Source organism: Crocodylus siamensis, chromosome 2 (assembly GCF_052110815.1).
Source record: "Crocodylus siamensis isolate JL-2025a chromosome 2, ASM5211081v1, whole genome shotgun sequence".
Taxonomy (NCBI): Eukaryota; Metazoa; Chordata; order Crocodylia; family Crocodylidae; genus Crocodylus; species Crocodylus siamensis.
Window position 1 is genome coordinate 193434005 of NC_143396.1, and position 23152 is coordinate 193457156.

At 43.4% G+C, this 23152-nt stretch overlaps 1 protein-coding gene across 3 annotated transcripts in view; it reads right to left on the minus strand.

Annotated features, from left to right (window-relative positions):
* Nucleotides 1–23152, minus strand: part of DKK3 (dickkopf Wnt signaling pathway inhibitor 3) — a 50722-nt gene that overhangs the window by 8880 nt on the left and 18690 nt on the right. The gene's annotated exons all lie outside the window — the stretch shown is intronic.

Consider the following 23152-nt stretch of genomic DNA (forward strand, 5'->3'; position numbering starts at 1 on the left):
GCTTGTACTATAGGAAAGAACTGAATATCTCTCTTTCCTGTTGGCCAGCTTGGGTTGGATTTCCTTTCTTTGAGTCATGGGGTTGCTTTGAAAGAACAAGCCTCATGGTTTCTCTACCCGAAATATCATTATAACCTCAAATCCTTGCATACCTATGTTTTGTTTTGTTTGGGGGCGAGGGTTATGAATTTTTAATCTTTTAATCTTAATTGAGTCTGAATATTGTGAGAGTGTTTTGCTTTGTTCTGGGTATACCTAGGACCAGAGAGTCATACCTGGGGCCAGATTCTCAGCTGGTGTGATCCCCGTACTGTCTCTCTATAAATAAACCAATTTACACCAGCTGATATTCTAGCCTGGAGAATGCAAAGTAATCATATACCATTTTACATGCTTTAGACAAATATACTGTAAATTATACAATTCTCCACAGATGTGAGTTTTTTACTTTACTAGATGTCTTTAATAAATAGCACTAGGTCACTAGTAACTATTTGAAGAAGACTCTAACTGAATTCCTAAAATCAAAAAATCAAAAAATTAAAGCGCTCATGCACCATGCACAAAAGCACAGATCCTGAAAGGTCCAATGCATCAAAAAGTACCATCTACATAAGCAATTTTTAATAGTAACTGACCCCAAGTGGTTCATGACAGAGTTAACTTTTTAAACATGTAAGCAATCCCACTAACTTCAGTGCGACTATTCATTGTACATAAGCAAGATAAGCATGTACCAAAGCACACTGAATCAGGGTTTCAAACCATAAATGCTAGAAGCTAGAACAACGAGAGATGGTGGCTGGCAGTATGTGCGTGTGTGTGTGCGCACGTGGGGGGGGCAGTTGTTTTGCTTTTTTTTTATATCTGTTGAGACTAAAGAGATTTCTGCTATTAATTTATTAATTATCAACCCTTGAGGTTTGAGGTAAACTCAAGGGCAGTAGCCATTAAGAAACTAGCCAGTACATAGGGAGCTGACTTCTCTACCTTGCGAACAACTACGCTAGCCATTTTTATGCACCAGCAGAATATTGCCTCTCCATATGGCAAAGAGCGCTCACACCCGCAAACTAGACAGTGCCCTGAATTCTGCACTATGAACAATAAGTGGCTGCATGGTATACATGGAACGGGAAAACATGTTCATCTTGGCAGGAATCCCCCATCACAACATCAAGAGGTCTGAAGTACTGCTTGACCTAGCAATCAAGGTCCAACAGGAAGACCATCCACTATGATATGAATGAAAAATACCCAATGCAGAAACATCTAAGAAGCAGAACACCCCTACCAGTATCCTCCAGAAACATCATACAGGAAGCAGGAGACACTATACTGTCATCATGGCCCCAGAAAAGGTGGGAAGAACAATGGAATAACAACCACACCCCACTACACAACTACATACAACTACATTCCTCACACCCTCCTGGTTAAACGCCAACGTAAGGCTGCCGCATGGGTAAACCCGAATCGACTGCAATCAGGCTATGGAGACTTCAACAAAATCAAACATAAAATGAGACTTACAAACTCACCATCATGCCATCCCTGTGGCAAAGGAGATCAGACAGCTCAGCATACACTGACTGGCCTCTCTATATGGTCCACCAGAGGGAGCAAACAGTCTGAAAGTCTGCAGTAATATTGATGGATCTACTCTTAAATGGTTGAAGGAGTCAACTTTTTGAAGTCATATGTAAGAGAGAATTAACAACATTGCAAGTAAACAGGTATATAAAAATACCTGACTGCTACTAAGATATCAGTTGTTTCTGAGTAGAGTTTAATTTGGATTCTGAGAGAAATAGGCAGTCAGATACTGCTTTATAATTTTTATTTTAACTTCTGACTTCTAATTTTGGATTATGGTTTAGGGTTCTGAGATGTCTTTTTCTATAGTCACCCTCAAGCTCTTCACAGCAGAGATTCCCTTCTGTTATAATATCATCTGAGGATCTACCAATAACAATTCTGCAAGATACTTTAGTGAAGATCATCCATGATCATTTAGAAGGGTGATTGCTAATTAAGCATGATAGTCCCAATCTTTGCTGCATTGAAGCATTCAGCAACACTGGGCGTGTCTACAAGTTCATTAATGAGTTTTTGCTATTGTGCATTAAATTTAGTACCTCTAATGTGAGGTACTAAATAAATGAACATTAGGCTGCCCTAATGCACAGTAGTAAAAGCGCACATATTTTTACTGAGCATTAACATATTAGCATGGTTTTTGATGTGACATTTTAATGTGCTGTAAAATCTACACACTGAAGTGCATGTGTAGATATGCCCACTGTGTGATGAGCATTATTGCCCATTTAGCTAGGCATTTTTGCTACGTCAAATGGCTTTTAAACCGTTTCATGAATCACAGTGTAGACTCCACACCCAGCTCTTTAAAATCAGCGATTTTCTATCATGCTGGAATTTAATCCATAGGGTATATAATCCTTGGATTATCTAAATGTAAGACTTCTTTGAAGTGACTTCCATAACTGAGTCAGGGCTTCCAGACTTAGCCATGATGCTTTTACAGCTTCATTCTTTTGTTCCAGCATTTTTCATCCAAGTGTGTGCAAGTGCTTGTTTTTATACTGTGCTTCTATGTGACTGATAGGGTTGAGATTTTGTGGCTTCCCCAGTTACCAGCATCTCCCTTTCACCTGCCAGGATTTTATACAACAGCAGCTAGGCACATTCTGGTCAGTTCTTTCTCTTCAGATGCTTCTGCAAGTGTGTTCATGGCTAAACCACCAAACAAGCTATCTTGTTTCTTCTACATTCTTTATGCGCTAAGGCATATTAGTCAGATCTCACGTAGTCAGTCCTACCACCTACCACTATCTACTCACAGGAGAAATGTTGTTTTTAGATTGATGGAACATCACTATACAGTTTTGAAGTTACACATTTTTATAGCTCCAATTCTCTTTGTATCTTGCCATCTCTATCATCTTATCCTTCAGTAAGAGCCACATTGAAACCTTTATTTTTTTATTTGTTCCTGAATTAAGCCACTTATCCAGATTCCCACTGGACAGGTGATTTACTCTTTTAATTTTTACTGGTTTTTAAATACAATATAAAAATTCAAAAACTGTATATGTAGAAACTCAACTGTATCACAAATAAGTAATAACAAGAAAAAGGAGGAAAAGAAGATAGAAGATAGAAAAAGAAAAGAGAAGTGTGCAATAAGCAACAATGTAGTTACCAAAATATCTCAAGAATTCCTTCCGACTTGTACCAAACTTGCTGAAACAGTGAAGTCTGCTAAACATCACTCTCTCCATAGATGTCAGCTGCACCACCTCATTGTACCAGATTTCAACCTTTGGAGATGTTCTACTTTTCAAATGCAGCAATCTAATCCTGCATGTTACTAATAAGGCCTGCTGTAAGAATTCAATTTGGGAAGGATTTGATTTGAATTCCTTGGCTATACCCAAGGACATACATATTTGCCAGATACATCAGTGCTGTGTATAAAATCATTTTAACTCTAGCTATAAGGTTTTTTTCCCCCAAAAAGAATTGATAATAGAATATAACCAAAATTTGTTATAATGCATCACATTTCCAACATGTATCTATCAGCAATACATTTAATTTTTAAGTTTGGAGAGAACCCAGTGCAGATGAAAAATAATCTTTTGTTGCATAAGACAAAGTTTAAGATCAATTATTGATATTCAGATATTGTGAAGTTGTGATTTTTACTGGGATTCTGTAGGTAACTTATTCTTAAAAGTTCCTTTATCATAGCTTGCCTTCTGCTTAAAGCAAGAAGTCTGTATTTTCCTGCTACCCTTGCCCACCCTTTTTCATGGATGACCTTTTTTCATTGTTTCTGAACTTGGCACTTCCCTTGCAATGCTACTGTTTGTTTCTTCTGCTGCCCCTGACCTACATCTGTACCTCCCTCAAACTTGTTCTCCTCTCCTATTTCCCCTAGCCCCTTCCCCTACCCCTCTCTCCTAAATACTTTTTTCAGCTGCTCTCTCATGTGGACAGACCTTGTGTGCAGAGGCATCCAGCTGCTTCAATGAGTGCCACAGCATGAAGCTGCCACAACCGAGCATGTGACCAGCTAAACTTTCTGCAGATGGCCATTCGAACAGAGGGGAAGAGGGAGAATGTCACAAGGGCCAGAAAACTACTGGCTGTCACTTGAAGCAAGTATTGTTAAGGGGGAAGTTTTCATATTGCAATCAGTTAATTAACATTACCCACCAACATTTACAATTTTAATCTGTTACTGGTGCCATATTCATGCAGGTACCCACATATTGGACCGATATCTTATCCTACACACCCTAATGCAGAATCCTACGTTACAAAGATGGGCTTTAAAGCAGTTCAGAAACTGCTGTCCAGAAACACAAAACTTGGGCTAAAAACACCTACCCAATAACAACAGCAGCTGTTTTCACCAGCTGGCTAGATCCTGAAAAATCCCCACTTTCTGGAACTTGAAAACTAAGTTAATGTTTCAGAAGAACTTTTATCTTCATAGCATGAGTGGGGGGTGGGAAATTGCTTCTTGCATGTATCACAACACATGGGAACAACTTTTTTGTAGCTGAGGCCTACTACATATTTAAAATGGAATGGCTCTTTGAAGTGCTTTATAATATACTACTATTTAAAATTAACGCAGCAACAAAGTAATCCACTTAGTAGTGATGCAATTTACAGCTGCCAAAGGAGAGTACAGAGTATCTATGTATGCTGTGTACAGGAAACATCACTGCTTTAAATATTTAGCAGGCCTCTGCTACAAAAAAATCCCTTTGTTAAGATTCTCAGGAGTAAATGTTTCAGAGAAGATGCAACAGGTTTTGAGATGAGTGCTTTGTCCCAAATCAATTATTTGTTTTAATTCTGTTCCTACTCCCTATACTTCAAGGGCAGCCCAAGAGGATGTGCTGACTAGGGCTGTGCTGAGTAGGGGCAGAAGGGCAGCACATGGGCCAACCCCCATAAGATCAAGTTGTTGTGTGCAAGAAGCCCAGCGAAGGTGAGCTAGCCCTCCATTCAGTGAATCGGCTGGCCGCTATCCAGGTGAGGGTCACAGGAGAGGCCCAAGAGACTGCATGGCAACAGCCAAGGTGTGACTCAGATAAGCCCGATGGCCTACGGGGCTGCTCAAGGGAGCAGGGCAGAGTGCAGGAGGCACAGTATTGTGTAGCGAGCAACATACCCTGTAAGAGAGGGTGAAGTGCAAGAGGCCCCAGTGAGAGGGGGACGGTATGAGTATGTGAGTGAAGGAGACCTGACAAAGGACTAAGCTGACCTGGCTTTAGGCCAGGAGCATAGTGACATACTGGATGCCATCTGAGTCATGGGCCATGGTGTAGGGATGGTACGAAGCCATAGATTGTGTCCCCTGGCATTGGGGCATGTAATGGGCAGCCCCCTTCATTTACTACCAGTTCATTGTTACAACAAAGTCATGGCAGGAGAGACTGGGTGGACTGCCCCATAGACAGGCAGGCAGGTCAACTTGAGACTTGGCCCCGAGCATGCCTCCTGTAACAGAATTAATGCATTACTACTTAAATCTTTAACCAATATTCATTAGGTTGTGACAGGCATTTTTTTGTAAAGTATCTCCTTGGCTCAGAAGATGCAGGGAGAAGCTGGCAGCCTTGCATGTATTTGGACTGGATATCAAACTTAAAGTTCAAACTTTAGGAAAAAATGTGGAATCAGAAAACATCCTGGAAAAGAAAGACATCAAGACTTGCAGGTATGATGGGTGGGTTTAAGACCTTTTCTTGACACCCTGAAGTCAACCAATGCTTTTGCTACTGGGCTACAATACAAGAGTGAGAGTCCCATTTCCTTTGCTTCTCTGGAAAAACAATGGTATAGCATACATGCTAATCTTAACCCACATGCTAGGACCCTATATTCTTTAATGCTAAACAACAAGCACTCAGATTGCTAATCTAAGACTAAACCAGAAATATGTTAAAATAAAAGCACATTACTCATGGCTTTGTGCACCTGCTCTGAAGCATTTATTTCTGTTTCTCCATAAATTTAAGACTTAACAGCCACAGAATCAGTATAGGACTTGAAACCTGTCCTCTCTGAAGTCCATGAGAGTTTTGCCAGGAAATATTCTAACTAAGCAATTTTTTAAAAAATGGCAGTGAAAATTTAAAAGTGCAGTTAAAAACTGGTTCCTTGCAGCAGTCTTGAAGTATCAGGTGTGGTCTGCTACTATATTCTAGATTCTCTAAAAAGGCAGTATATTCTCTAACAGTCCCACTATGCAAATGTTTTTCATTACAGTCTGATCTGAAGGAAACCGAGGCTGGCTGATAATAATTTTAATGATGGCTAAACTTTCTAGGAAAAGTGCCTGTTCCTTTTTATGTGCATTTTCTACCCAATTACCATTTTAAAGTGTTAATATTTTTACAGCCTCACCAGTGTTTATGTTCTCTCCCCCCAACCCCTTTTTTATTACTGTAAACTATGTCGGTTAGGTTGGCTTCAATGCTTTTCCATTACTGCTGCAGACAGTAAAAGCTGCTGAGTAGTGAGGAAAAAGGCATAAAAATGGTTTTATATGCCACATGTACCTTTTAGTACTATAATTAGAAAGATGACAGAATTGCATGCAAAGGAATGTTGTTTTAATGAAAATTAAAACCATAGCTCACGTTGTAATAGTTTCCCCAGTTCCTGATCTCTTGGTTGTCTAGACATGTGTGCGTTCTAGCACATAATATTCACCTTTAATGAGGAGATATGAATTAATTCAACTCAGAATAACTCAAAACCATAGTCATACTTTCCAGAAGGGCAAAACCTCTCACTATTGCAAGCATATGCCAAGCATACTCCACTGCTATAAAATAAAAGGGGTAGGAAATGGACTACTGCTAACATCATAACTATATTTCTGAGAGCTGAGATTTGATAAATGTGCTGTAAACTATGGCGTTAGACATAATCCAGGACTGTAGGAACAACATCTATGGCTATTTTACAATAGGACCATGTGAGTTCTAGATCTGCCATATTTAACAAATAAGAAAATATATGTGATTAATTGGAGCAATTTTGCCTATGACTTTTTGGTACCATTGGAAAGTGGGTACCATTGAGATTTTGCTCCTCCACTCCAACTTTTAAAATAGTTTCCCTTTTTCATAGTTTCATAGTTTCTAGGGTCGGAAGGGACTTTTTTTTTACTGGGTGGAAAAAAATGATTTCCAGCACTTCACATGATGCAGAAACCCTTTTGTCAGTCTGCTAGGTGAGAACAACAGAACAGCACCAAAAAAGTGTAAAGCAGAACAGTAAACTCAGAAGTAAGAGTTTGACAGAACAATGCCAAGTGGACATGCTCTTTTGTGTATACCCTTGATAAATTACAAATGCCTAGATACATGCAAGTCAACACTGGAAATACATATGAGACAGAAAGCAGAGTAGAGGCACTTTGTAGATTAACTGAATCAGAGCTTCATACCCTTTCATAGCATCTGATGAAGTTACTTCTTTAGCACAGAAGCTTATGCATTTCTGATTCAGTTAGGCTATAAGGTACATCTCTACCCTTTTTTCTGACTTCTGACTAATGTGGCCAGCTACCTCTCTCCACATGTGAGCTTTGCTGCAGATTAAACTAATTAGTTCCACAATAAAGCGTCACAATCTACATGTGCACCAGTATTAGGGCACAGTAAATCAACTCCACCATAAGATAGTATCTTCAGGGACAGTGTGGTAAATCATCAGGACACTGCAGTAAATGACTCTGCCATAATGCACATATGGACACTGACAGACAGCCTCACTTTGAGCCAGGGTGGAGCAGCCCCTGGCTGGTAGCAGGCTTGGGGGTGGGGAGGCAGTCAGCCACCCAGCTGTGCAGTTTTGGCACTGTTGTGCTGCAGCCAGCCCCAGCACCACCATCCAAACCCGCTGCCAACCTGAGACTATTTCGCCCCAACAAAATGTGCTGCTGTCCCAGACGCATGTGTAGATACTGTGCCTGGAAACAGTGTACTCCAGCACAAACTGCTCCAGAGTTTATCACACTGCATTAATAGAACATACAGATGAGCCCTCTGTGAATGAAAAGTTACACATCTGGGTATTTTTTTGTCAAAACTGTGTTTAACATGAACATATATATGAACTCCTAGCTTTAGTTCACAATAACAGCAGCTTTAAGTGTTAAAAAACCACAAGTTGGACTCTCTAAAATGCCAAAATTGACTAAAATGTATGTGTGAGATTTATTTTTATTACCCTCCAGTTTAAGTTTTCAGAGTACAGTCAGGTCCAACAAGATTTTTTTCCACAGGCACTAAGGGGTAGAAACTTGGTTTGTGCATGTGTGAAATGAAAGTTGAGATTCTTATACAAGTAGCTGAGACTTTAAGAAAACCACAAACAACACAAGATTCTCAATGAATTCCAAAGTAATCTGGCAACACCAAGTATAATATGCTGAGTAGGCCTAATCAGATCATTCTCTGATCAGACAAGAAAAAAAACACACACGCTAGGACCCTATACACCTTGTTGGACCTAGTGCTGGCCATGGGTGATGACCTGGTGAGGGGGCTGCGGGTGCTAGACCACCTGGGTGACAGCAATCATCACCTGCTGGAATTCATCATCCAGCGCAAGGTGGCAAGGGCATGCAGTAAGGCAGCAGCCCTAGACTTTAGAAGGGCAAACTTCAGCGAGCTAAGGAGGATAGTTGGGGATACGCTGAGGTCCCGGAGGGGAGGGGAGCCAGATGTCCAAGGAGAGTGGTTGCTCCTTAAGGGGGTGATCCTCCAAGCCCAAAGGAAGGTAATCCCAATGAGGATCAAAGGGAGCAGGAGAGCACACAAGCCTCCATGGCTCACCAAAAGCATCCGAGAATGTCTCCTTGCTAAAAAGGAGGCGTATACCCAATGGAAGGAAGGAGTCATCAACAGGGATGACTATTCTGCAGTCACTTGGGGTTGTTAGGAAGGCCAAGGCAAAGATGGAATTAGGACTAGCTTCCCAGATTAAGGACAATAAGAAGTCCTTTTTTAAATACATAGGGGGCAAAAAGAAGGTCCCAGGTAACATGGGGTCCTTGCAGGACGCATTGGGAAATCTGGTCATCACACCAGATGACAAAGCTAACATGTTTAATGATTTCTTTGCCTCTGTCTTCCTAAGTAGGGACCAGAGCAGCCACCTCCCTGCTGGGCCCCCCTTGGGCCGCAGGGGAGGCACACCTGGGCCAAAGGTTAGCGTGGAACTAGTTAGGGGGCTTCTGGAGGGGCTGGACGTGTTTAAGTCAGCTGGCCCGGACGATCTCCACCCTAGAGTTCTTAAGGAATTGGCCGAGGTCATTGCAGGACCCCTGGCACAGCTCTATGAGCACTCATGGTGCTCTGGTGTGGTCCCAGAGGACTGGAAGAGGGCCAACGTGGTTCCCATCTTCAAAAAGGGGAGGAAGGAGGACCCAGGAAACTATAGGCCAGTCAGTCTTACCTCGAACCTAGGCAAGCTGTTCGAGAAAATTATGCTGGCACACATCCATAAGGGGCCACCTGGGGACTGCATGCTTAGGGGCAACCAACACGGGCTCATCAGTGGCAGGTCCTGTCAGACCAACCTGGTGGCCTTCTACGATCAGGTTACCAGATCATGAGATGTGGGGGTACCAGTGGACATAGTCTTCCTGGACTTCCGGAAGGCATTCGACACTGTCTCTCACCCCGTTCTCATTAAGAAACTGGGGGGCTGTGGTATAGACACCCACACAGTCAAATGGGTCGCCAACTCGCTGGAGGGCCGCACCCAGATGGGTCCTTCTCAACCTGGAAGGACGTGGGCAGTGGGGTTCCGCAGGGCTTGGTCCTTGGGCCCGCACTGTTCAACATCTTCATCAGTGATTTGGATGAGGGGTAAAAAGCACCCTGTTCAAATTTGCTGATGACACTAAGATGTGGGGGAATGTGGGCACACTAGAAGGTAGCATCAGGCTTCAATCAGACCTAGACAGGCTACAAGGGTGGGCGGATGTGAATAGGATGGGATTCAACACAGAAAGGTGCAAGGTGATGCACCTGGGGAGGAACAACCGGCACCATACCTACAGGTTGGGGAACTCCCCTCTTGTCAGCACGGAGGAGGAAAAGGATCTTGGAGTCATAATGAACATGGGCCGGCAGTGTGGGGAGGCAGTTAGGAAGGCCAACCGTACCTTATCATGCATCCACAGATGCATCTCAAGCAGGTCCAAAGAGGTGATCCTCCCCCTTTTTTGTGGTACTGGTCAGGCCGCAACTGGAGTACTACGTCCAGTTCTGGGCACTGCACTTCAAGAGGGATGTTGACAGCATGGAGAGGGTCCAGAGGAGGGCCACTCACATGATCAGGGGACAGCAGGGCAGGCCGTATGAGGAGAGGCTACGGGACCTGAACCTGTTCAGCCTCCAAAAGAGAAGGCTGAGGGGGGATCTAGTGGCCTGTTATAAACTAGTCAGAGGGGATCAGCGGGCATTGGGGGAGTCACTGTTCCCCTGTGCACTGCTAGGAGTGACCAGGAATAACGGTCACAAGCTGGCAGAGGGGAGGTTTAGGCTGGATATCAGGAAGCACTACTTCACGGTCAGGGCGGCTAGGATCTGGAACCAACTTCCAAGACAGGTGGTCCTGGCTCCTACCCTGGGGGTTTTTAAGAGGAGGTTAGTGTCGCAGGGGCACTCTTGTGCCCTGCTCCTATGAAGGGATACAGGTGCCAGTTGCTAGGGCAATGGCAGTTAGTCAGCTGACCAGGAGGGGGCAGGGCCTGGAGTATATAAACAGCCCAGGCTGAAGCCTAGCAAGCAGTTCCCCTCTGGCAGCCTGAGCAGTGGGAGCTCTGCTGCAGGGCAGGGCAGGGCAGGGCAGCCTGACTGCCTGAGCATCTGCATGATGGTACGGGGTGGAGAGAACCCTTGGCGCAGAATTTATGTTATAGCCAGGAGGCTTATTCTGTGTTACAGCCGGTGGGCTTATGGCTTTGTATTTTCTGTTTGGTTGTTTGTGTAACACTGGAGGACCAGATGAGGCTGTAGGGGATGGAGGAGGCCTCGTGGGAGCTACCCAGTAGAGTGGGGGTTCCTGGCACCAGGGAGGGTGCCGCGTTTGGAGGTTGTACAGACCCCGGCCTCAGTGGGGCAGAGTCGTGCAGCACGAGATAGGCCCCAGGGTGGGTGTGAGCACGAGTAGAGCCCTAGGGAGGGGCGTGCAAGCAAGAAGCCCAGTGAGGGCACAACAGTCAGGGGGCACTGACCCCAGTCCTATGAAAGAGGTCTTGAGGGCCAGGTAAGGTGGAGGCTGCCTGAGCCCAAGTCGGGCGTAAGACCCCTGAGGAAGGTCAGGGGGTCAGGCATGGCTACGGCCACCTGAGCCCCGACCGCGGGAAGCGCGGGAGACGAAGCCCAGTGTGGGCAACGTGAGCACAAGGAATACGAGACAGGCCCCTGTGGGGGTGAGCGCGTGGGGAATGCGGGACGGCCCCGACAGGGGCGAGTGCTCTGAGGTGAGCACACCAAGACATCTGGTGAGGGTAAGTATAGGAATTAGGAACCTGGTGAGGGCAAGCGTATGAATAGATGCCCAGTGAGGGCAAGTACAGGAATTAGGAGCCCGGTGAGGGCTAGCATACAGCTAGAGCCCGGTGAGGGCGAGTGTACGACTAGAGCCTGGTGAGGGCAAGTACAAGATTAGAGAGCAAAAGCATAGACGAGATAACATCCAGAACAACTGAGAGGCTTGGGGGCATGGTATTAGGGGTGGAAGGAGCCACACGATGCCCATAGGGTTGGGGGGCACCAGAATCTATTTTGTACAGAGCAGGGACCGGAAGGGTAAGAGCACCAGGTCCAAGGGGTCAAGTATCCTATGACCCCAGCTGACTTCCTGCCCTTTGGGCAGGGGGCTGGACTCGATGATCTCCCGAGGTCCCTTCCAGCCCTAATGTCTATGAAATCTATGAAATCTAAAGGCAGCCTCCCATTAACGTTATAGAACCATCAAAGTCGTGGTGGGCGAGAACGAGGGTGCTAAACGGGCAACTTGGCACGGTAGGGGCACCAGGAGAGATCACAACCACTCTTAGGGTCCTGCGCCGTGACAGTTAGATGAACATCTTGCTGGGGTTCTTTGACCCCAGTATTGTTTCTTGCCATGGTGGGGGGTTGGACTAGATGACCTACTCAGGTCCCTTCCGACCCTAGAAACTATGAAACTATGAAAAAATTCTTTGCTTTGGTGAAGGTCACTTAATAGTTTCACTGCTGATCACATCTGCAGAAGTATCCATCTGAAGAACTTTTTTTCAGTAAGGAATTGATTAGTCAAACCCTTCATCCTGTCTAATAAATTTGAAATAATGAAGTTTTTGGATTTGGACATGTCACCAAAGATTAGGTTGTCTAGTATGCTACCTAATCTTATTCTTTGTGCACAGAATCAGTGTTACTCAAATTCAGAGCTTAACAGAAAACACAGCTACGCTGGGGGAAGGGGAGAAGAGGACAGACACAGACAGAGAGAGAGAACACATGGATGGATCTAGGATTTTGAAAATGGGGGAGTGTAAATGGTGATGTGCATCATCACATATAAGCCAACACATTTTTTCTGCAGTGAAAAATAAATGGGAAACTTTACTAATATGCTAGGGGCCTAGGGCTGTATTATTCAGTTAAAGATTAAAGCAAAAACAAATATGTCTTCATTGGAAAGAGTTTTAAAAAATCTGCAGGGCTGTGAAATAGGAGCTTCATCACCAGGAGAGTAGCTAACAGACAGCAGAGTTACAGAACAAAGTATAGCTTGATTAATTAATCATCAAGACCATTAAAAAGAAGAGAAAATCATTAACACCTGTGGAATAAAGAGTTTAGAAGGGATCAGGCAGGTTACAAATGAGCCATGAACTCAATTGACTCCTTTGGCTCTGCCTGACTACAAATGTTGCTATCACTGCCAGGCAGTTGCTTTTAAACTTTGGGTGGAATCAGAGGAATGCAAATGCACCCGACCCCTCTGCCCATTCACCCCTGAGATAGTGCATGTAAAAATGACATCTTCCCATGTTTGGAGTGAAGGAGGAAACCTATAGGCTAAATGAAAAACTTGTCCTTTCTTGATAAGCATTAAGAAGGTAAGTTTAGAGAGATGGTGAACTTTATTGAAAGAACTGGGGAGATGGGGGGGGAACCAAGTAGCATGGGTGAAGGGTAAGGTGGGGAAGGAGGGAAACTTTTAGTGACCTTGAATGACAGTGTAGTAGACTGGGGCCATAATATATAAATGAATAACTTATTCCCATGCAACAAAAAAGTGAGCAGTAAAGACAAACTGGCACAAACCATACTGGGCAGGAAAAAGACTGGTTTCCCAACTAGGTCCTGGGTCATTGCTTGTTGGTCACTCAATAACCACAGCCTAGAGCTGCCTGGGCTCACTGTGGTCTTCGTATACTAAAGGTAACTCCTGTCAGACCTCACTCTTCCAACTGTACTTGCTCCAGCATCTGAAGCTGTGCACTGAGCCTTCCACTGTACAGAACTGATAAGAAAAGGGAAAAACAGGACAGGGTTTTAAAAAGGTGGCTAAGGCTTCTGATAAACAAAGACGTTTCAGTGACAGTCACTGCAATTTCCAGGGCAAAGGAAACCACCCAGCTGCAGTTCCTCAAGCAGCTATAAATCCAGAAGAGACATGAATCCAGGGCTCCAAGGAAATAAATTATTCCATCACCTGGCAGCAGAAGACAACAGTAAACAGACCAAAAATTTGAGGAAAGAACATCCTGCTGTTCAAGGAAATACAACCTGTATAAGAAAGATGAATTCAAACTGGGACAGGTGCTGAGAAAAGCTAGAAGGATGATCAGGTGAATGGAGGGCCTCTTACAAGAGGACTAGAAAAGTTTGGCTTGTTTAACCCAGCAAAATGAAAAGAGGAAGGCAAACCAGAGAGGGGAAAGACTTTTCTAAACTAATAGACAGTGTTGTTACAAGAACCATTGACAGAGTTTTTTTCTTTTCCATACTCTTTACATTCAAAGTCATCTTGGACTTAGGTAAATACAATAAGACAACCTTCCAATAATCAAATTCTAGACATGGAAAATTTCTAACTTTTGCTAGTTTTCAATTTGTAGAACCTAACTATTGAAGGGTCATCTTAAATTCACCCCACACTGCAGCAGGGAGGCAGGTGCAGGAGGCAGGCAGTGGGGGAAATCAAGTGGCCTACTCCCCTGTCAGCTACTGCTTATTCCCCCTCCACCACAACCACCACCACTTGCTTTCCCTGCTGCCTCACCCACTGGTACCCACACCTGCATACCCTAGCCTCTGCCTCCCCTTCTGCCTGTGCCCCCTGGCACCAGCCCCCCTGCATCTGCCTGCCCCTTACCCGGCCAGGGCCAGGGCCACAGCTGTTGCCACTGCAAACACCATTGCATGGCTGGGATGGAACAACTATATTTGAGGCAGGAAACTATTTGGGCCCATGGGCCACACAGGCAGTTTTGGGGACCTGTCGTGGGCTGTTCAGCACCACCCCCTCCTCCCCCCAACAACAGCCCAGAGCCTGTGAGCCCTGCAGCTTCTCCTTGCTACTGTCACCAGGGCTCAGCAGCATCTGAGCACACAGCCTGGCCCCAGCCCTGGCATAGGCCCATCCCATACCTGCTCCAGACTTGCCCCAGCTGGACTGGACAAGTTTCAGACCAGCCAGGACCTATGCATACAGCCCTGACTCTGGCTCACCTCATGCCTGCCCTAGACTACCTACCCATGCTGACCAGTGATGGGAGCAGCAGCAGCAGCACCTGGGCAAAAACTGCTGTTGGGCACAGGAGAAAAGTGGCCACCTGCCTCTCACCACTGCCAGGTCCTTCTTGCTGCAGCTGCCAAGAGTCTGTCCCCAGGCTGCCCTGCAGCTCCTTCCCACTGCTGTCACCGCCACCACGAATACTGCCTCTGGGCCACTAGTGGGTCAGTGGTGGCCGTGGAGTCTGCAAAGTCCCGCCGCAGGCTGAATTTGGCCCACAGGTCATATTTTGCCTATACCTGAACTACATGCTCTATGCCATGAGCCCGAGTGGGGTTGGAGCCAGAGCTGTGGAGGGTAAGCGAACTCCAATTGGGGCTGGAAGTATTGTAGCCATGGCCTCAACAGCTGCCTGCCCCCGCCCCCCCAACACACTTGTATTCAAATCCAAGATGAGGGGGCTCTTCTCCGCCAAGTTAAACGGGGGGGAAAGGAAACCTCATCTTGGGTTCAAGCAAATAGGGTAAATAACAAGTTGCAGGTCAGGGAAGCAGCTATGAACTTGTTAAGATTTCCCTTGTGGTTTCACAATTCATTGATGTGATGGCAAATTGCAATGTAATTGTAAATCTCTTGCTAGAACAACAAAGGCAATTGCTTTGTTGGGATTCAGATGCTGCATGCTTAAAATGCTTGCTCTAAAAGATCGCAGCTTTTATTCCAAACATTTGCAGATGCACTAATTCTGATTTTTATAGAGTTTTATAGCTAAATTCTAAGAGGCTAACTTTGTTACAAAGCTCTAAAATGATGTTCACGTCCAGTATTAAGGGTTTTATATGAAAATACTACTGGCATAGCTAACATACACCTCCTATAAGTTTTGCTTTTTTGTTTAGTATAAGGTGAATTTTAAGGAGGGTTTGGTTTCTCTCGCTTGTTGTAGACTCCATGCCAAGTTTCCATGATTTACCACTTAACTAAAAATTTTGAAATGGAATTTTAAAAAAACCAAGGTGACTCAGAGTACTTTATATGGGAGGGATGTGAAGTTTTGGAAATACTGTCTCATTGTGAAAAATTTTATTTTGTTCTAAATAAGCTCCCTGGGTCATTTTAATCAGTAAAGTACTGCACAATAAGAATGAACAGCTTCCAAAAGCTTGACTCCCTCAACAGTCCCTTGTTTTCCAAAGCTAAAATCTTATACACATCATCCTTAGGCAACCCTATTTTCCATGACTTTTTTGGCTGTAGCCAAGATATCAGACACAGACACTGACACTACAGATGAAATACAAAACACAAATAGGGATTCAACAGGCCATGTTTACCTGAACCAATATGTTCATGCAGTGAATGAAGGCATGAAGTCTTATCTCCATACACCTTGGCTTGGATGCAAAGAAGAGTGGTGAAAACAGAGGAGGGGCTGTACATCTGGAATATACCCTACTCTGAGGTGGCAGAAGTAAATCTATTTGCAAACCTCTTGGGGCTAGCACAGCTGAGTCGGTGTGGGACAGAATGGAAGAACTGTGAATCCTGTGATTCCTTTCTAGGTTTGCAAGAAAAAAGGAAAAAGGCTTATAGCCTCAGCTACCTCTGAGATACAGAAAATAACAGTTTATTTATGGTGCTCCTATACTCTGTTGCAACAACGTAGGATAGAAAATAAAGGGCCCTTTATGTTATTTAAAGGGTAGAGGGATCTTGAAAAGGGCAAGTAGTACTTAGCAGAGCTGTAATTGTGTCACAGTCCTTATAGCTGTAAATATAACGCCTACTCTCGCAGGTTGTATTATATCGGCTCTGATTTGTTGCAAGTAGTCAAGAGGGCTGTTGGTTTCAGTGTTTTCTGAAATAGTGTCCCCCATGGTAACAGTCCTTTCTAATAGTTAGATTTTGGATAAGAAAACAATGTGAAATGAACTGTCAGGACTGGTACTAGTTCCTTTCTTTGCAGTCTCTTAACCAGGCTAGTGTTAGCAGGAGCTGCCATGTCCATAGCACTAGCAGGTATGGATCTCCTGATGTGGCTGGCTACATTCAAGTGATAATATCCAGGGTGGTTAACATTAAATGTCTGTTTCCAGGAAGAAGAGAGAAATTTTATTTTGCCTATGGCCAGCCTATACTCAACATCCTTCCAAACACAGAACACCAAGAGTAAAGCACATAATTCAATCAGGAAGTGAAAGATTTTTTTTACAACCATGTGAAGTCCAAGACAAATAAACACTATAAGACAAATCTCTTTCCCAGTTGATAGTTGTGAAATAGCCTGGAAACAGAAGAGCTGTTGAGGTTCTACTTTGTCAAGAGCATCAATAAAGAGGAAAGCCTCCATCTGCATGCCAGGAAGCTAGGCTCCAGAGGGAGGCAGAAGGGCTTTGGGGTTAGAAGATTCTCAGTAAGTAATAATTCATAGTACAGGCTCTGAAAATTATTTAATTATTGTTCTGGGAAGTCTGCAAACATTCTGCAAATTTCCACCCTCGCCTGCCTTTCATCTACATTCCCATACTGCAGGACAGCAAATGCTAGTTTGGGGTGGGGCGTGGGGGGTTGTTGTTTACTTCTGCAGTACATAAGCCATGGTTTGATAGCTGATGTGTTCTTTGGCATGGGATTTGCCAGCAATAACAAGCAGACTCAACCATCCTGAAAGTTCAAACAAACACTCATTAGCAGAAGACATTGAAAACGCTGGTCTGGAATTAGACAGGGAGGAAGAACAAAGTAGGTTTTATTCAGCTTGCATAAAAAGTACATCTCTCAAGAGAATACAGTGCCATTAGTCATTTTGCAGAACTCTCTTCCAATGTTTGCTACATCCTAGCTGAGGTAGGGAGAAAGGCAGACATACAGGGCTCAATTCACCACTGCCCTGCAGTTGGTGTACCTGCACCACTATATTGTTATTGTAAAACAGTGGTGCTCAATCTCTAGCCCTTGAGGCTGCATCATCCAGTTCGTGGGGCTCCTTGCTGGTCCAGAAATTTGGTGGCAGAGGAAAACTGACAGGGTGGCAGGACCTGGCCAACAGACAGGCCCCATACCACTCATCTGGCCTGTAAATCAGAATAAAATCTTACTTACATTGCCTGGGCACAAACAGGGTGATTGAGGAAGAATGAATCCAGTCTAGCTCTTCCTATTTATACTGTGGAAAGGCTAAAATAATTCTGGTGCTTTAAATGAACAACTCTTAAGAGACTGCAGAGTATATAAAGGAAATTCAGAAGCCCAGTATGTTGAATAAAGGAAGAGTTACCAGGTAGTTCTTCAGCTGGGATAAATTTGCAAGGATCTACTGACTTTAATTAAACTACATAGCAGCTGAGGATCTAGGATCTTCTGTTGAGGATTTCAGTTAACTTAAAGCAGCTGGAGAGCCAAGCCATTAGCTTGTCACATCTAGATCATCCTGAGATTAGAACAAAAGCAAGTGTAAACTAAAATCTTGAAGTTATACTCCATATCCAGGGGCCAATCATATTTTTAATATATTACCACCACACTAAATAAAACTTAATGCTTAAGGTGCTGACCAAGTTTTCAATTCAGTATGTGCTGAATCCAAGAGATCAAACTCTTCAAAGCAAACCCACAAGAAAGATTTTAAGTGTTTCCTTCTGTCTTAAAGCTTTTCCCAACCACAAGACTGATTTAGTTAGCTAGTATGCCAGAGGTAATGCTTCTTATGGACTCTCAACACTACTCTGCAAGGAGTCACAAAATGATCTGTCACTAAGGGTAGAAATAGAAGTCACCTTTCATCACCTTTGTGCTGCCATAAAAACTACTATGGTGGCACAAACTTAACTTGTATAGTTAGCATGAAGAAACTCAGGTGGGGTAAATGCAACTCAAGGTACAGTGTCTGAAATAAGAAAGGGGTTTTTTGTCCTTTCAGTTGACCTGAAGTTAGTTCTTAGATTTCTTATAATCTACTATGCTCCCTTAAAACTCTGATAGGATCTGTAACTAGTTTTCAGAAGGATCCAGTCCTGTAACTCCAGTATCCTTTGATTCTTTGCATGAGTAGGATGTTTGAATTCAAACCAGAAACTGCAGAATGCACTGAAGCACTCCTTTAGGAGTGTTTGTTTGCCCAGGAATTTCAGTTTGCAAGTGGGGACACGAGTGCAGCGAACGTTCATAAAATTTCACCACCTCCCCTCCAAGAAGGAAACTTTTAAAGGTCTTGGACCCTGTGCTAATTGATGGAGAGGTGCAGGAGAAGGAGAGACAAGGGGGTGGCTGCCACCTTGTCTGCTGCCCTTCATGCTGCCTCACCAGCTGGTGCCTTCCCCTCCCAGCAGTGAGGACCACAGGCTCCTACTGCGGAGCCAGCATTTTATTTTTATTTGGGGGGGGGTTGTTGTTGATTTTTCAGACAATCCCAGATTCTGCAGTTTCCGTGAGATTGTGAAGTAGATCCCTATTGAGATCCTCTGACAGCAAAGACCCATGTGATTGTGAAATTGTTCCTTTCACAGTTGATTAATATTGTATACATTTTAAAAAGTAGTGCTTGGGTTTAACCAAGCAGTTCTAGCTTAATGCTGATTTCCCTCCTCTTTTTTTTAGGCTGTGTTTACACTGGTGTGTCTTAGTGAGTAGGGACCTACCTAAATTGCAACAAGACAAATGGTTTTTCATCACCAACCCACACTGGGCACAGCCTGTTTCACAGGCATTTCATGGTGGCCCCGCCCCTCACCACTGGTTGGTGGAGAGGCCCATGGGGGAGGTGGGATGAAGGGGTGGTTACCATCTTGATTGCTGGCTGGCCTTCATGTGGCCCTGCCCTTTGGTGCTGATTGGCAGAGAGGCCCCAGGGGGAGGAGGAGGGGGAAGAGGGGGTGGCCCCCATCTTGTCTACTGCCCTTTGTGCTGCCCTGCCAGCTGGTGCTCCCCCGAACCCCCACGGCGAGGACCACTGGCTACCACTGGGGAACAAGCATTTTATTTTCGTTGGGGGTTTTTTGTTGCTGTTTCTGTGGACAATCCTGGATTTTGTGGTTTCCACAAAATCATGAATTAAGTAGGTCCCTACTAATGAGATACTCTGACCCAGTACAGGCCCCACATGACTGTTCAATTCTTCCCTTTTCCCCTCACCCCCATCCTCTTGTTATTAGTATTTTGTAGGATTTGGGGTCATATTTCTAAGCTGTTCTCTCCCTCCATACAAATGTAGTGAAAAGGTTACTTGCAAGATAAAATTATAAGAACAGTCTTTGTCTGGTATCAATATCAAGACAGTTGCATTCACTCTGCAGGGGCTAGGATTTGTTACTGTGATGGAACTCTACTATATTATGCTACATTAAATTCATTCTAACCACACTTATTACTATATGTTCAAATTATTAACTTAACTTTTTTTCACTCACAAGTTTTACAACTGGGTTTACAATTGTAGGGAAAGATTTACATTTACCAATAAATACGTGAAGCAAAAAACCACAATTATTTCTACTAATTGAAACGATTGCCTTGTTTATACTGCCATAGAGTAAATTCACTGAAGTCAATGGAGTTCTTTCAGATTTACACCACTCTTATTTAGAGCAGGAACTGGCCCACAGCACATTGTAAAATATATTTGATTAACAGTATCCCCAATGCTACCACTGCATCCATTTTTCCATTTAATGCTGTTGTTTCAGGTAAGAAAACGTGATGATGAGCTGTGTTTTTTGCCCTCCAGTTGCTAGCTTTCCAGCCAAAACCCCATATTATATGCTTGAGTTGCCCTCTTTCAAGGAAAGGCACCTTGCTGCAAGCTACCCTCCCAACATTCATCTTGACAGGCTATAACAGCTGCAGGTTTCAATATTGTTTACACCTGTTTGCCCATTTTGTTTCAGTAGCAGCGAGCTATGAGTCCACGGAAAGTGTGGTCTCACTTTTCCCCACATTATTTCCATTTAGGTACCTCTGAAGTCAAGAGCTTCACACGTGTGTGCACACAGTATCTGTTCTCAGTGCTACAGTATCCATGACTTATTAAATACAGGCCATATTCTCTCCTTGACTGCACAGGAAAACAGGACTGATTCAGAATGGCACAAGACTAACAAATGAATATTTAATGAAGTCTACAGTCATCACGTCTCAGCTGGTGACCATGCTGCTTTCAAAGACTGATCCATAGGACTCTCTTGAGAATCTGCTTCACACTGAATCAAAGGCAAAACTCATAACTTTTATCTTGCTGATGAAAGGGTTTCCAACTCATAATGAGGTTAATGTTCACTTTTAACAAGGCTACCACTTGCTGACTACTCCTCTTGGCTACTATAAGCTATATAGTGAACAGTCTAGGACTCATAAAGCATTTCTCATTCTGATACTGCTTGACTTGACCAGCTTTTCACTAACAGGCCAAACTTTATAGCTTCTGCATGACCAAGAGTTATGTGGCACTTACAAAACTGAATATAAATACTTAAGAGGACAGCTTAAGTATCCCCTTAAATACTACCTTGTGTTTTATAAGTACAGTGCTTGTTCTACAACAAAACATTTGCACCTTAATTATACTTCTGACAGCATGGATAAATATTAGTGAAGAAGAAACAGAGTCTTTCAGCTCAGGTTTGTACAGCATTTTGTGCTGGAGCAGGCATTTGCTTCTATCACTGATGGGGAAAGAGAACATTTTGTCACTGTCAGAGATTCTTGGTGTTGTTACCAGAGTATTCTTGTCCATCTGGACTCAAAAGTAAACTCCTATCTTCTTCCTGAATAACTACTTTGGATCTATCTTTGTTAGCTGTTTTCACTGAGGTCATTTATAAACTACTGTGAACAAAAGGTTCCAACATTGGATGGGACAGCATGCATACCAGAACAAAAATGACTTGGAGGGATCTGTAGACAGTGAAATTTGGTTCTACAGAACAAAAGCCCTTTGTGCACAGGAAAAAAGAAATGTGGACAGACACACAATATAAAATTGGATCCACAGCTGCTATGTGAAATGCAGCATGTGGTGGGGGGCGGAGGGCAGTATTCTTCTTGTCCCATATCACTGTCTAATTAATTACTCTTTCAGGTAATCATGCTACTGTAAGAGTGGTATTTCAGTGGATATAGGCTATCTCCAGCTCTCTATTTTAACATGCTTACAAATATGCAAGTCTAAGCAGCAATTAATTTACAACAATGTCATATACAATAGAATGTGCCAAAACAGAATACAAGTTCCTGGAGTTTATTCCACTTACAAAAGGGAGCTGAACTATAGTTCAGTTTTTAAAGTTAGTTCTATATTGATTGCATAAGTTTCAGTTTCTGAGAAAAACAAAATAATACTTTAAAAATATTTCAAAAAGCAGCTTTTTATAATTAATCTTAATACTGTGCTAACAGGTTTTTTTGGAATAACTGTACTTAGACCTGGGAGGAACAGTATTTTAGTTCATCAGAATCCAATAACCAGCCCTCTTAAAATGTAAATATAAAAGCAGTGTATACTTATATGTATACTCCACTACTAAAAACAGCATTACAGGGACAGAGTTTTAAAAAATCCTGTTCATAGAAGGAAAAACATAATGCTTAAAAAAGTAAACATATTAAGCAAAAAAAATCAACACTCTCCAGCAGGACTGTAATAAAAGGGATATCTTAAAAATGTGTTGAATTAAATACACTAGGTATTGAGCAACTGATTTAGATCTTTCCATGACTTTCGCAAGTCTTCAATAGAGCCAGTTTCAACCGTGCACTTAAAGAATATCAATTTAGAAGCAAATCACTCTGTTTCCTTTGACTCTCAAACTCTGTCATAAATATTCTGTGTAAAAAGAAACAAACAGAATGAGTTCTTCATTTCCAAATTAATCCAAATGTAGAGTGAGAATGTCAGAGACAAAAGTCTCCCTCAAGACCCCTCTTCTATTCTCTGCGCAGGGGATTCAAATAGAAAGATATTATAGATTCCTATTTCTACCACCATCTGCTCTCATAAAGAACTGTTGATGGATAAACTACAGCTTGCTTTCCACCAATACTAGCTTTTCAGTTTTCAGAACAATTTATATCTCTCATTTCCAGAAGTACCTTGAGAAAAGGTCTCAGATTAAGCCACATATACCTAAAAAATTGAGCATTTCCTTGGGAGTTTAACATGCACTTAGATTGGGGTGGAAAAAATATGGCTGCAGGCCAGATATGGCCTGCCAAGGGATTTTATCCATCCTACGGCAGGTCCCTTGCCCCACCGATCCCAGGTGCAAGGGGCAGCCTGGGCTTGGCATGCGAAACTGATCCCACCCCTGGCAGGCACACAGCAGGGCTGGAGCGATCCAGCGGCTGGACTCCACTT